This window comes from Tauraco erythrolophus, chromosome 4 (genome assembly GCF_009769465.1).
Source record: "Tauraco erythrolophus isolate bTauEry1 chromosome 4, bTauEry1.pri, whole genome shotgun sequence".
Classification (NCBI taxonomy): Eukaryota; Metazoa; Chordata; class Aves; order Musophagiformes; family Musophagidae; genus Tauraco; species Tauraco erythrolophus.
The window spans coordinates 81,077,881-81,089,618 of record NC_141468.1 but is presented as its reverse complement, the minus strand read 5'-3'; positions in this window follow the sequence as shown (position 1 = coordinate 81,089,618).

Here is an 11,738-nt window from a genome sequence, read left to right as displayed (position 1 = left end):
CTCCACATTATTCTCAATATGTTATTTTCTGCTGACATCAATAAATTATTTACCTACCAAAGCATATGGGCACTCAGTGATGCTTTATGTCATGTTGCAGCTGTTGATTCTTCTGTGGTTTTAGGGTTGAGAGGCTCTTAGAACAATGCCTTGCTTTTCCATTTTAAATTCAATATTAGATACCATTTTAGATTTTGATTGATCAGATAGAACATTTCCTTTATGTTTATGTTAGGTTGTGAGGGAAAAACTTATTACAGAAATTTACCAATGTCTTCACACTGTGATGAGCAGTAGCTTCGCAAAACGTGTATATAAGAAGTCACTTCTATGTAAACTGTCGTAAACTGTCTTGAAGCAGTAAAAGAAAGGGAACCAACTGGAGATATGTGTGTGTGTGTATGTATAATGTTGCACAGTAAGGCATCTCCAGATATTTTGTGTCTTAGAACTGTAGGCCATCTAGTCCGTCCTCCCACTGAAAGTGGGACTCTCATCAGCAGTAGACCATGGCTGTGGCTTTATCTGTTGAGTGCAGTGCTGCGCTACTCTCTTTAAGAAAATTTATTTTTCTGATGTCCTTTCTGAACCTCCTAAGCTAAAACTGTGTCAGTTACCATTTGGTAGGTCATCTCTGTATAATTTCCATGAAAGTACATCTCTTTAGCCACTGTTAGATGAGGATGCCAAGCTAGAGGTCAATTCTGTTGTTGTTATAACAATATTTTGCATTTGTAGCCTGGGCATTGCTTTAGAAAAGGTTGTCCTGATTTTATCTTGATTTCAGCTGAATCGATTTAGCCTTTGATCAATGGCAATATAATGATTTACCTTTTGTCACATATTGAATAAAAAAAGAGAGAGTAATAATATTATTAGATCGCAGTGGCTTCATATCACTCGATTATGCCTCCTAGCAGGGTATGTGTATGCAGCAGAATTCCTTCAGTTGATTTACATCACATTCATTCCCTCATCTTCACCTGCCAAGAGAGAAACCAGCTATAGCACAGAGAAGCTTGAGTGCGGAGTGGTTTCTGTGGTACTGTGCATCCACACAGGCATTGCACAAACTCTTTTGAACATTACTAATTACAGCTGGGCAAGACTGACTTACATGTCTGCTGCTTTCATTCCAATTATTAGGAAAGTATGGGTCTAGGTCACAGTAATGATCAACACAAAGTGCACTTAAAGCTGAGTATCCTGTTTTGATGAGACGGAGAAGAAAAAAATCCCAATGTGTGTTAATGAGTGTTTCAATGGTGGTTGGTTGCTCGTGCCTTTCCTGAAGGAGACCATGCAAGTTGCATGGACAGGTGGAGGATACACTAATGCAGCTTAGTATGACTGATGACTCTACATGGCACATCAATATTTCTAAATCAAGCTTGTTATCACAGAGTAGCAGCGGTAGTGTCACTGCTTCAGGTTTGTAGTAGTCAAGAAATGCTACTGAGCAATGACAAGTTCTTAATGCTGTGATAATAAATAATGAACCATGATTCTTGCATGATATCTGAACAGTCTGCAAGTAGGTTTCTCATGCCATCAGGAACCCATCTATAATGTGGCATTTGAGATCTGCGGCAGCCTTACTCATGTTTAGTTTGGTGGCAACTAGTTCTGTGCTTCTCTTCAGGTGGGTAATGTCCTTCAAATAGTTGGCAGGCTTTTAGCAAGTAGGTTCTCTAAGCTGTAGTAGAGAAACTGATTGTCCCATGATCTGAAGCTGTAGGATTTGCAAATAAAGCTGATTGTCTTCAACAAATAACAGGAGCTTTTAGCCAAGATAAAAAGAGGATGCTAGAAAAACAACAGTTTAGCTGAGTTGATTTATAGCACAAAGAAAGTGATGTTTAATCTTTTTAATTAGGAGAGTAAGATATAGTTGATGTCTGTAAGAGCACAGAAGTTGTACTAGAATTTTGAAAATTCCATTTGGCTTGTATCTTTTTCTGAATTTGTTTTTCCCGAGGTGAAGAATTTCTTTTAAAATACAGGGCTTTAGCACCAGTCAATGATTCCCAAAGGAAACTATCCGACTCCAAAGCTTATAAAATCCATATCTATTTCCAAGAATTCTTTAATTTTAATGTCGTTCTAATATCAAATCCCCAGATTTGATATTAAATGTTTTCTTTGCTGAACACACATGACTAGGAGCTATGATTTAGGAAGATAATTTAGTCTTCCCCCCCGCCCCCATGGGATTCTGTTTGCTTTTCTGCTTGATTTTGAAATTCTCTCTATATCCTAACTCTCGTGAGCAGTCTAGAGAGCTGGAAGAGTTTTATCTTAATCCCATGCTTAGTGCCTGTTTCTAGGGAAGTACTGAATTGAATGAATTGGCGAAATGCGGCAGTTTTAGTGGCAGAACAAACGTTGAAATTCATGGCAATTTGTAAGTTTACCTTCTGTCTGCCAGTGTGAGAGGGAGATAGGACAAGAGAAAAAGGCAGGTGTGATTAACTGAATGTTTGAAATTTTTCTAGTAACCTCCACGTAACGGACTGTGCCGTGAAAGCATTTTATATGCCCAAAAGTTTTTGAAATTCCATCTGAAATGAAAAATTTGGACTGCCTTCATTCCATGAATCCACTTCCTTGCGCGTTTGCAAGCTTATTAAAATCAGGGTAAGAAGATTTAATTGCAACTGCTTTGGATTTGGACATGTGAGATTATGATTCTATTCTTGGCTATTCCACATAACATGTTTGTGACTGGCCAGGCTACTTAGGCAAAATATTTCCAACTCATTTGTCTGAAATTTAAGTTTGCAATTCGTTTCTTCCTTCAATGTGGCTACTTTTTTAGAAAAGCTTATATGTAAATACCTCATTTTTATTTCACTTTCGTCGTGTGAAATAGAAATGTTTCTTGAAGCAGGAGACAATAATGTCTTAAATCTTTGGGGACTAAATTTATAAGCTTTGTTTTCATAGAGCATTGTTTGAACATCTAAACCACTGCGCCATTGTGCAGAAATGTGATATCAGGGAAATGTCAGAGATCTCTCTATTCCAGTTTTGTGTCACAGGCCAGTGTGAGCCCTCAGCTTGTGTTAGGCTCAAACCTTCTCCCAGGCAAACTCTTTCTAAAAATGGAACATTGTGTTTATGCTACAATACAGGAATACAGTGATTGTGAGGCAAGGAGCAGCACAGCATCAGGAATTGCATTAGCCAAGCAGTCAGATCTTTTGAGAAGAAGCAGTATATACTAATAGTGAATAATATTAATAGTGTAATTAGTTAATGTGGTCCATTAGCGAAGAACAGTCCTAGTTTTGTACTTATGGAAATGTTTGAGTCTATGAAAGGATTTTCTGTGCAAGGAATTGGGCTATTACAGAATTGCAATCTGTGATTTCCCTTATTGTTCTATGCAGAATTGCTTCTTTATAATCAAAAGTCCAGGTGTATTTACATTGCAGACATGAAGTGCAGTTGCATGGCCAAAGAGAATTTTTCTGTAGCTAATTTGACCAGCAGTAACAGGGAGCTACAGAAATGTGTTTTTCAGTCCAGTGCAATGACTGTGTTAAATCCTCCTTATACTTCCTCACTACTCACGCTTTCTGTTCACCCCACTTAGTTAACTGGAATAGCTCTTAGCAAACAGAAATAGTTTCTATGATCAAATTTTAATAGTGTGTCCAGTTTGTTTTCCTATGTTGAATAGTCTTATCAGCAACTTAGTGGTTTATATTTTAAAGAGGTAGTCATATTTCAAATGTTTTACATAATTATTTGATAGCTGAAATACTAGATGACTGTTTTTTGTAGACCTGAAAATACCACTAGCTGCAGTAGAGGAGATAGACCCCATTAAAATAAAAGAGATACTTTTCTTAATATGAGGTAGAAGATTTCCTTAGGATCTGTAGGAATCCCATTCCCTCATCTTTCTTACCTGTAAAAATATTTATCTTCTGAAACGTGTGTCAGTGGAGAACAGACTAATGAGTAAGGGACAAAAAATCCCCAAAACCATTACTAGTCCATTTAATTTTCCTGAAGCAGTAGAAATGGATGGGGCTATGAAGATGCAGGTAGTTTTGCCTGCCTTACAATCCAAATTCCTACAAAGCTGGAGGACAGGATCTTGATTAACTTAAATGGACTTTGGATCAAATTAACAGGAGTTGGTGCAGGGCAACATTTCAGCAACATATGGAAAAACTCTTAAAATTTAGTTAGTGCCATTAAAATAAATTATATTATGCATTATCCATGTGCTTGAGTGTTTTGTAGGGCGAGAATAGTTTCTTCAATGCTTTCTCTACAATCTACCCAGATTGTAGCTTTACAGTATTTTTATTTTCCTTCTGGTGCATTTTGGGAACTTCAGACTGCGTTTTGAGCAGTGCTGCTGCCCTACGTGTCCTTTGCATTCTCTAGGGCAAGAAGTTTATGTCAATTCCAACTGCTTATCTCTTGTCCTGTCAGAGCAGGTTTACTTCCTTGCCTACTGCTCCAAATCAAACATTCCTGCATCAGAGTTGGAGAATCTATCAGGTCAGGAGGAAGGTTAAAGAAGCCAACAATGTGTTATGCCCTTTTCTTTTTCTTCCCATTGCTTGCAGAGTGTAGCGGAAGCTTATTCTTTGGTTTGACAAATATTTGATAAATATGTGTTACGACTAGTTTAGGTAGAAGTCTTGCAGAGGATGGACTGGACCAAGTCCTTCCAGCCATATTTTCTGTTACTTCTGTGATTGTGACTCACAACTGATTCAGAGCCTTGACTCCCTTTTGCTTTGCCTTTTTTCTATGGTTTTCAGTGTACAGTCAACCTGATGCAATGTTTCAAGGCCCCAGTCCAATTACATGTGGTAACATAGATGAAGTCTCGAGGAAGCTTAATGTTGAAAGATTTCTGGGTATTTTCCCTGGGGTTGCAGAAGGTATTTTGTTATATTTTGTTTCTCTTTATTTTTTTTATAGTGGGAAGATTAGGACTTTCTTCCTGCACAAATCTTATGATATCTTGGCATGCTTTCCATTCTCAAGCCTCAGGCTCTTGCTGTAAATTTAAAATAGTAATGATGGTAAAGGGATTATAGGATAGCTTACATTAACATTACTGTTTATGCTTACAAGCTAGTAATAGATTTTTAAGAATTTATTTAACTCTATCTTACTCTGTTTTGAGTTGATAGAATTCTTATTGTTCATATTGTTTCTACTATAGACTTCATTATGGTGATCAGACCCATGCAGGGCTTAGCCCTATACAGAAAGCGATGGTCTCTGCTCCAGAAAACTAGCAGTCTTTTCCAAAGAAGGTGAGGATGGGAAAAGAAACAAAACCACAGACCTTTGTTTACACAAGGCCTGATTTTTGCTCAAGTAGATGCTGTTGTCGTGTCAGCTGGTGATTAGTGGATAGAGCGGAGAGGTAGTAGGTCGGACAAACTAGACAAAAATAACACCTGCTAGGAGAGGTTGCAGTTAGTTTCATCTACTGGCACAGTATTCAACATTTCTAAGACAGGGTTTAGGAACAGGCATAACAGGTGATTGCTTATTTTGTCCCAATGGAGGAGAAAAGTACCAATTGCCCTAACACCACACAGCCTCCATGACCTTTTCCTGCTTTCTAGTTGCATAGCCCAGCACTGCTCTGATGCGGCTGATGGAGGAGTTGGAATGTCATCCCTGATTCCTCTCAGCATTTGGCAATGGTTTGGCACAAGCCTTTTTTTTGCGCGCAGTAGTAGCTATTAAGCATAATTCATGATACCTGCCTTAGAGAAAGCAGGCCCACGTGGTGAAGGCTCTTCCTGGATCAGGTTGCAATTCCCTGTGGGCTGCTCGTAGTAGCTGCTTGTCGAGGTTTTTGGACTGAGGGTCGAGACAAGAACCGAGAGGGAGCACCCACCAACCATGGTCCCGGGCAAAACATGACTCAGGCTTTCTTCTTAAAACAAAAACAATTTATTAACAGTTACTAAACAAGAGACACAAGGGAACGAAACCAGTTACTTGAGAGGAGAAAAAAGAAAACAAGGCCAGATCTTAAAACAACACCTCCCCACCCCGTTTCCTTTCGTTCCTGGCTCAACCTCCCCCCCGGCAGCGCAGGGGGACAGGGAATGTGGAGTGCAGGTCAGTTCATCCATGTTGTTAACTGCCGCTCCTTTCTTAAAGGAGGAGGAGTCTTTACACCATTTTTCCCTTGCTTCGGTGGATCCCCTACTCATGAAGAAAAAAAGTCCCCAAACTTTTCCAACGTGAGTCCTGCCCGCAGGATTGCAATCCTCCCCATGGATTGCACCAGTTCGGGCTTTACCAGTCTCGGCCTCTTAGGGAGCTGCTGCCACTCGCGTCGGCGTGGGTCATCCCACGGATTCCAGATGCCTCCACGACCTCGTCGTGCATTCCATGCCCATTATTCACAGTACCTGGTCGCGCATCCCCTGCTCCACGACCTCTCCTGGGCTCAGGCATCTCCTTCCCGACGTGGGTTTCTCCACGGGCCGCGAGTGGGTCTCTGCTCCGCCGAGTACACCCTGGCTGCAGGGGGCCGCCTGCCATCTCACACCGATTTGCAAGGGAAGCCTCAGCTCCAGCACACCTCCTCCTGCTCCATCCTTAACTGACCTGGTCGTTGTGGTTGTTTTCTCTTAGATCTTAATCCCCTCTAGAGGAGCTCGGCCCGGCGGGCACCCCGGGAGCGGGGTGCTTACCGAGTCCCCCATGCGGCTCCCCCGGCGCCATCTTGAGCACATGGCGCCGGCCCGGGCCCGGGCAGTTGCCCGGCCGGGAGCTGGGAGCGAGGGCAGCGCCCTCCTGCTCTCTCCTCGCTCCTGAGCAAAAAGCCCCTTTCCCGCCCCTTTGTCCCAACTTAAATAGGGCAATTCGCAGAGACGCCAATTTGGCTCAACCTCCCCCGGGGGGGGATGGGACTCAGATCTGGTGGCACAGGGAGCAAATCCCCTCTCCTGCCACCAGAACAGCCCCCCCCCATCAAACTATCACACTGCTCTACAGGTGCAGTTATGTGCAACATAGAGTAGCTTGAATTCTGCTGAATGATGCTACTGGGCTGGAATATCTAATAAATGAGCTTCTCCAGCCAGCTAAGATCACTGCTCACGTCAGCAAAAAAAAAGGTCATCCTCTGCCACCTGCAGCTCGACATCTGGAAAGCGATGATGCTGACTGAGTTACAGGAGAAAGGTGGTAGCTGGCTTATTGGCTGCATGGCCAAAAAACCCCATGTTTAAGATGGGAGGGTTTTAATTAACAAGCCACTCTTCAGCCTAGTTAATATCTTCAACCTCATTGCCCACCACTGCTTCTCTTTGGCAGTGCAAACCTCTTCTCAGGATGTCGTATAGAAGAAGCCTCAGATTCAGGAGGCCAGGCAGAAGGTATTGTGGGGTGAAAGTAGCTTCTCCAGCAGATATAATGGCTACCTGGTATAGAAAGTGTGCGCTGGGAAGGGCCCAAAAGCAATGATGAGGGTGCCACAGCCGTGAGGTCTGAACGATGGGAAAATGACATCCTCATCCCTGGAGTTCTCCTCAAAACCATTCTGTCTGGTCCCAGTATCCTCTCCAGCTCCTCCTGGCTATGCTTTGTTACTTTTCCCCTTTATAGTAATTCTTCACGCTCTTTGTAATCTGTCTCCTCCTCAAAATTTGCTTTGCTACTGCAACCACATTTTGGTGTTCACAAGTGCTAGGACAAAACAAGTTATTCAATGTTGCCTACGCTTCTGTGTCTTATTGCATCAGAAGGCCCTGATCTTTCCTAGGATGCACTTACAAACTCAGCATAAGTAATAAAAAATAATAATTGCAGTTGCTTTGTGATTGTGAGTGAATCATCTTGACTAGAAGTCAGGGAGGTTACTTATTTCATCAGAGTAGATTACAGTCAGTCTTACTGAGTGGATGTTAATGTCTTGAGGATCTCTGCTGAAACTTGCTGTTATAGCTGGGTAACTTGCAAGCTGTTTTACAGCTGAGGCTGCCAGTTCTGGTTTTGCTGAAGTAAGTCGTAGAAATGCTTGGCTCAGTACAGTGTTTAGAAAAGTTTGGGTGTGTCAAATGAATTACACCTGTTCCAGCTGCTCAACCTACTGCTTATGGTCTAGTAAAAGCAGTAGTGCAGTGAAAATAACTCGATGGAAAGAGTAGGACAAAATAGGCACTTGCCATCTGCACCTACCTGACACAGCTGTCTAGGGTAAGAAAGGTAGGAATATAGTCATGAGAGTAACAGCTCTGGCCAGAGGCCGCTGTCAGCTCCAATCCACTCGAGGCTATTGCGAAGGCTGGGTAGAATAAGCGTTAAACTGACGTCTTGGCTAGAGGCACCAGAACGCCTCACTAGCTTTCATTAAAATGGATGCTTACTAGCACGTCACTTTTAATTTGACCTATCTCGTAATTGACAAGATCTGTTTTAATCAAATGATGAATTTTAGTTTCAGGGAGTCACAATGTATCTTCTTCGCTTGGGCTGGGTAAAGCTTCACTCTGGAAGAAGTTACACTGGAATCAGTAGCCACTTTTCAAATGAGATGCTATTCAAAAAAGTGTGTCTGGTCGAGACAGTGGCTGTTTGTAGGTGTAGCATTGTCATATAAGCTCTGCAAATCAACAGTGTCCAGCTGGCTTCCCCACCACTCCCTTTTGCCTACCATGGGCAGGGCAATCTGGTTCTTCGTATTCTTTACCAGAGTGCCTTGGGCTGGGACCAAGGCACATACATCTTGTACGTACTGTACTGCTGCAACATGCAGTTTGTAGGGCTGGAGCTATGTCTTTGTCATTCTACTTTAGGCAACAGGGGCTGAATAGCTGCACTCAGTAGACTCTGTGCCAAATCTGTTTCTTTCTTTATCTCCCTTATCCTTTTTGTCCCTGCGTTTACCGGTTTTCCTTCCAGTTTAATGATTTTATTAGGCAGCAGTGTTGGAAGGTGATTGAGAGCACATTGATAAATAAAGCAAGCAAAACACAGACCGAGCTGAAAATTGCCCTTTGTATTAGGAGTACAAACAGGGGAGATCTGGATGGGTGTTAATGCCAATCCCTAAGGCATTCTTAATGCTGCTTTCAGGGCTATTGACAAAGGAAATAAAATGCCATTTAGAAAGGTCATGGGTGATACCATGGTAGCACTGTGATAATTTTTTAATGAATAATATTAAAGTAATAGGCATTGATATGGAATCAGTACTCCTGGTATTAGTCACCTGGCTTTGCTCTGCTCTCTTTATGTGGGTTCTTCTGAGTGTCTGGTTGTCCTCCTGCTGGTGCTGCTTGAATAGCACCACAAAATGCTGGGGCAGGACTTTGGGGCAAGTTAAGCCAAAAGGGTGTGTGGGCTGGGTGAAATGTTGTGTAGGGCATCTTACTGCTCAGGGACCTAGAAGAGGTTGAGGGTGCTGGCAATACTTCATGCTGCAGATCACACTGTGGGAGAGAGTACGCCAAGGATGGGTGCTCTAGCTCCACCCCCCCACCTCCATGGGAAAAAAAGATTGCAGTGCTCGATGATGTCTTGACATAAAAACCATTAGTATTATGAAAGACTCAGGTGATTTTGCACGCTGTTAATTTGTGCTACTCTCACTGCTTGGTAAAAAGAAGGAGAAGAATACAATAGAATGAATAAAGAGGAAGAGTCTTAAGAAAGGATTTTTAGAAAGTGATGGCCGAAAAACATCCTACGTTCATCTCCTGAGAGCTTAATAGGATTATAAGGATCAGAAAAATTGCTTTTTTGCCAGTTTAATGATTGTTACCCTACTGGTCTGTGCAGTTTAAGCTGTGTTTGAGGTCTTCTGCAGGGTGTTCCTACTGTTGTTTGAAGGAAGTGTTAAGGTCAAGTGTCGCACCTGATACTGTTGAGTTGGGTGTTTGCAAAATGCCTGAATGAAAGCTGGTTTTCTTAAATGCTGAAGGAGATGAAAAACAGCAGGTGGGCTCCTTGTTCAAACTGCGCAGCTCCAGAAAGCTCTGTGGTCCAGAAACTATTTGCTTCCTGTCTGGGTAAGCATCACAGGTACCTACCTCTCTAGGCTTTCTGCCTTCAAGTGACCCAGCCTGAAATCCAGTCCAGTGATTGCTGTTTGTGACTGCAGAAGGTCCCCAACCCTTGGGTCTGAGCGCTAAGCAGTGTGGGCTGCTGCTCTGAGCCATAGGCACTGCTGTGTGAGTGCCCATCATGCAGAATACCCATTTGATTGAACTTACAGGAGTGAGCACTTGGCCCGCCTCGTATCTCTAACGAGCCAGCGTAGGAGCAACTCTGGATCTGCGATCCTCTTTTTGTTAACCATTAGAACATAACAGCATACTTGTGTTCGATCAACATAGTTTTATTAAATTATCATTCACATTACAGAGACTGTCCAAGGCTCTCTTGAACCCCAGGTCTCCAAATCTGGAGGGATATCTTTGGTAGCAAAATTGGGTCAAAGAAAGCCCAAATGCTCCCAGGTGAGCTTGTTTCTTCACTTGTGGCTGCAGCTTGCTGCTCCCTCTACATGTGCTTGTGGATCTGTGAGAAGAGCCAGGTTAAAATTCTCCTCCATACTTAAAGTAAAAGCTAGCTATTAACTTTGATGAGCTTAGCAAACTGTTGTATAGCACTGCCTTTCAACCAGGTGTGCTACCACAACTGAGGAGGTGGTATACTGAGGCATAAAAGCAGAAAGCAGCACACTGATGGGAGTTCTAAGGGGTGAGACTCTGTGAAAATTCTGGTCCCCAGGCCAGTTTATTGTAAAGATAATAACCTTGATGAAAATGATCTGAGATGAGACTGAAGCCTTAACTTCAGAGGAAGATGTTAATACCACTGGCAGTAGGAGTTCTTCAGAAACTGTGCTTCTGTCTAGAGGTAAAGCCAAAGATATAACCTCACTTAAGCTCGATTGACATCCTGCTCCTGCGTGAAGTGTTTTCCTGAGCTGAGTCTTGCATTGTGGATAATTGCAAACACTCTTTTCTGGCTTTTATTTCGATCCACGCACTTCTGTGATACCTTTTTTCCCCAAAATGCATGATGAGAGGTTGTCAGGTAAAATTCATTTTTATTTTCAGGACATCAAGTGGTGCTTTTCCCATTGGTGCATTCACTGTCAGCAGGATAAAGGGTACTCTAAAGAGTTAAGAGTAATTATTGTTTCATCAGATTATGTATTAGTTCAACCAGGCTAATGCACTGTAATATCTAGACAAGCCCTGTAATTGGAGATAGTTTGAAACAAGCTTTTAGCTATTCATGTGCTGCAGCTCTAAGTTAATTTCACATCTAAGCCATTAAGAAAAAACAAAACACCCAAACAAAACCCCAAACCAATTAAACAATAAAAAATAGGCCATTAAAGACAGCTTGAAAATCAGGTTGTTTACGAAGACAGGGGCATCTGTGTTCTTTTTCAAAAGCTTGGGACTAATTTTTTCTCGTTTTGCAAAATGCGTACTTAGTCTGAAAAGTCAAAGCCAGTGATGTCTCTTGCAGAACTGCCTTTTTAGCGCACATGCAAATCATTTGAACAATAGTCTGAGCTACCTGCATTCCAGTCTATTCTTTATGTATCAAACATAGAGGAGTAAGATTTCACTTGAGAGTCTGTCATAAAGGCCAGTGCTTTCTGAATTGTGTTAGGAAGGAAAATGGAACTTCTAATACAATTCTGTGTTAAATTCTTCCTTGCCTCTCTGACCAGCACAGTTTAAATGCTCAGATGACGTAGAAGGATGTCA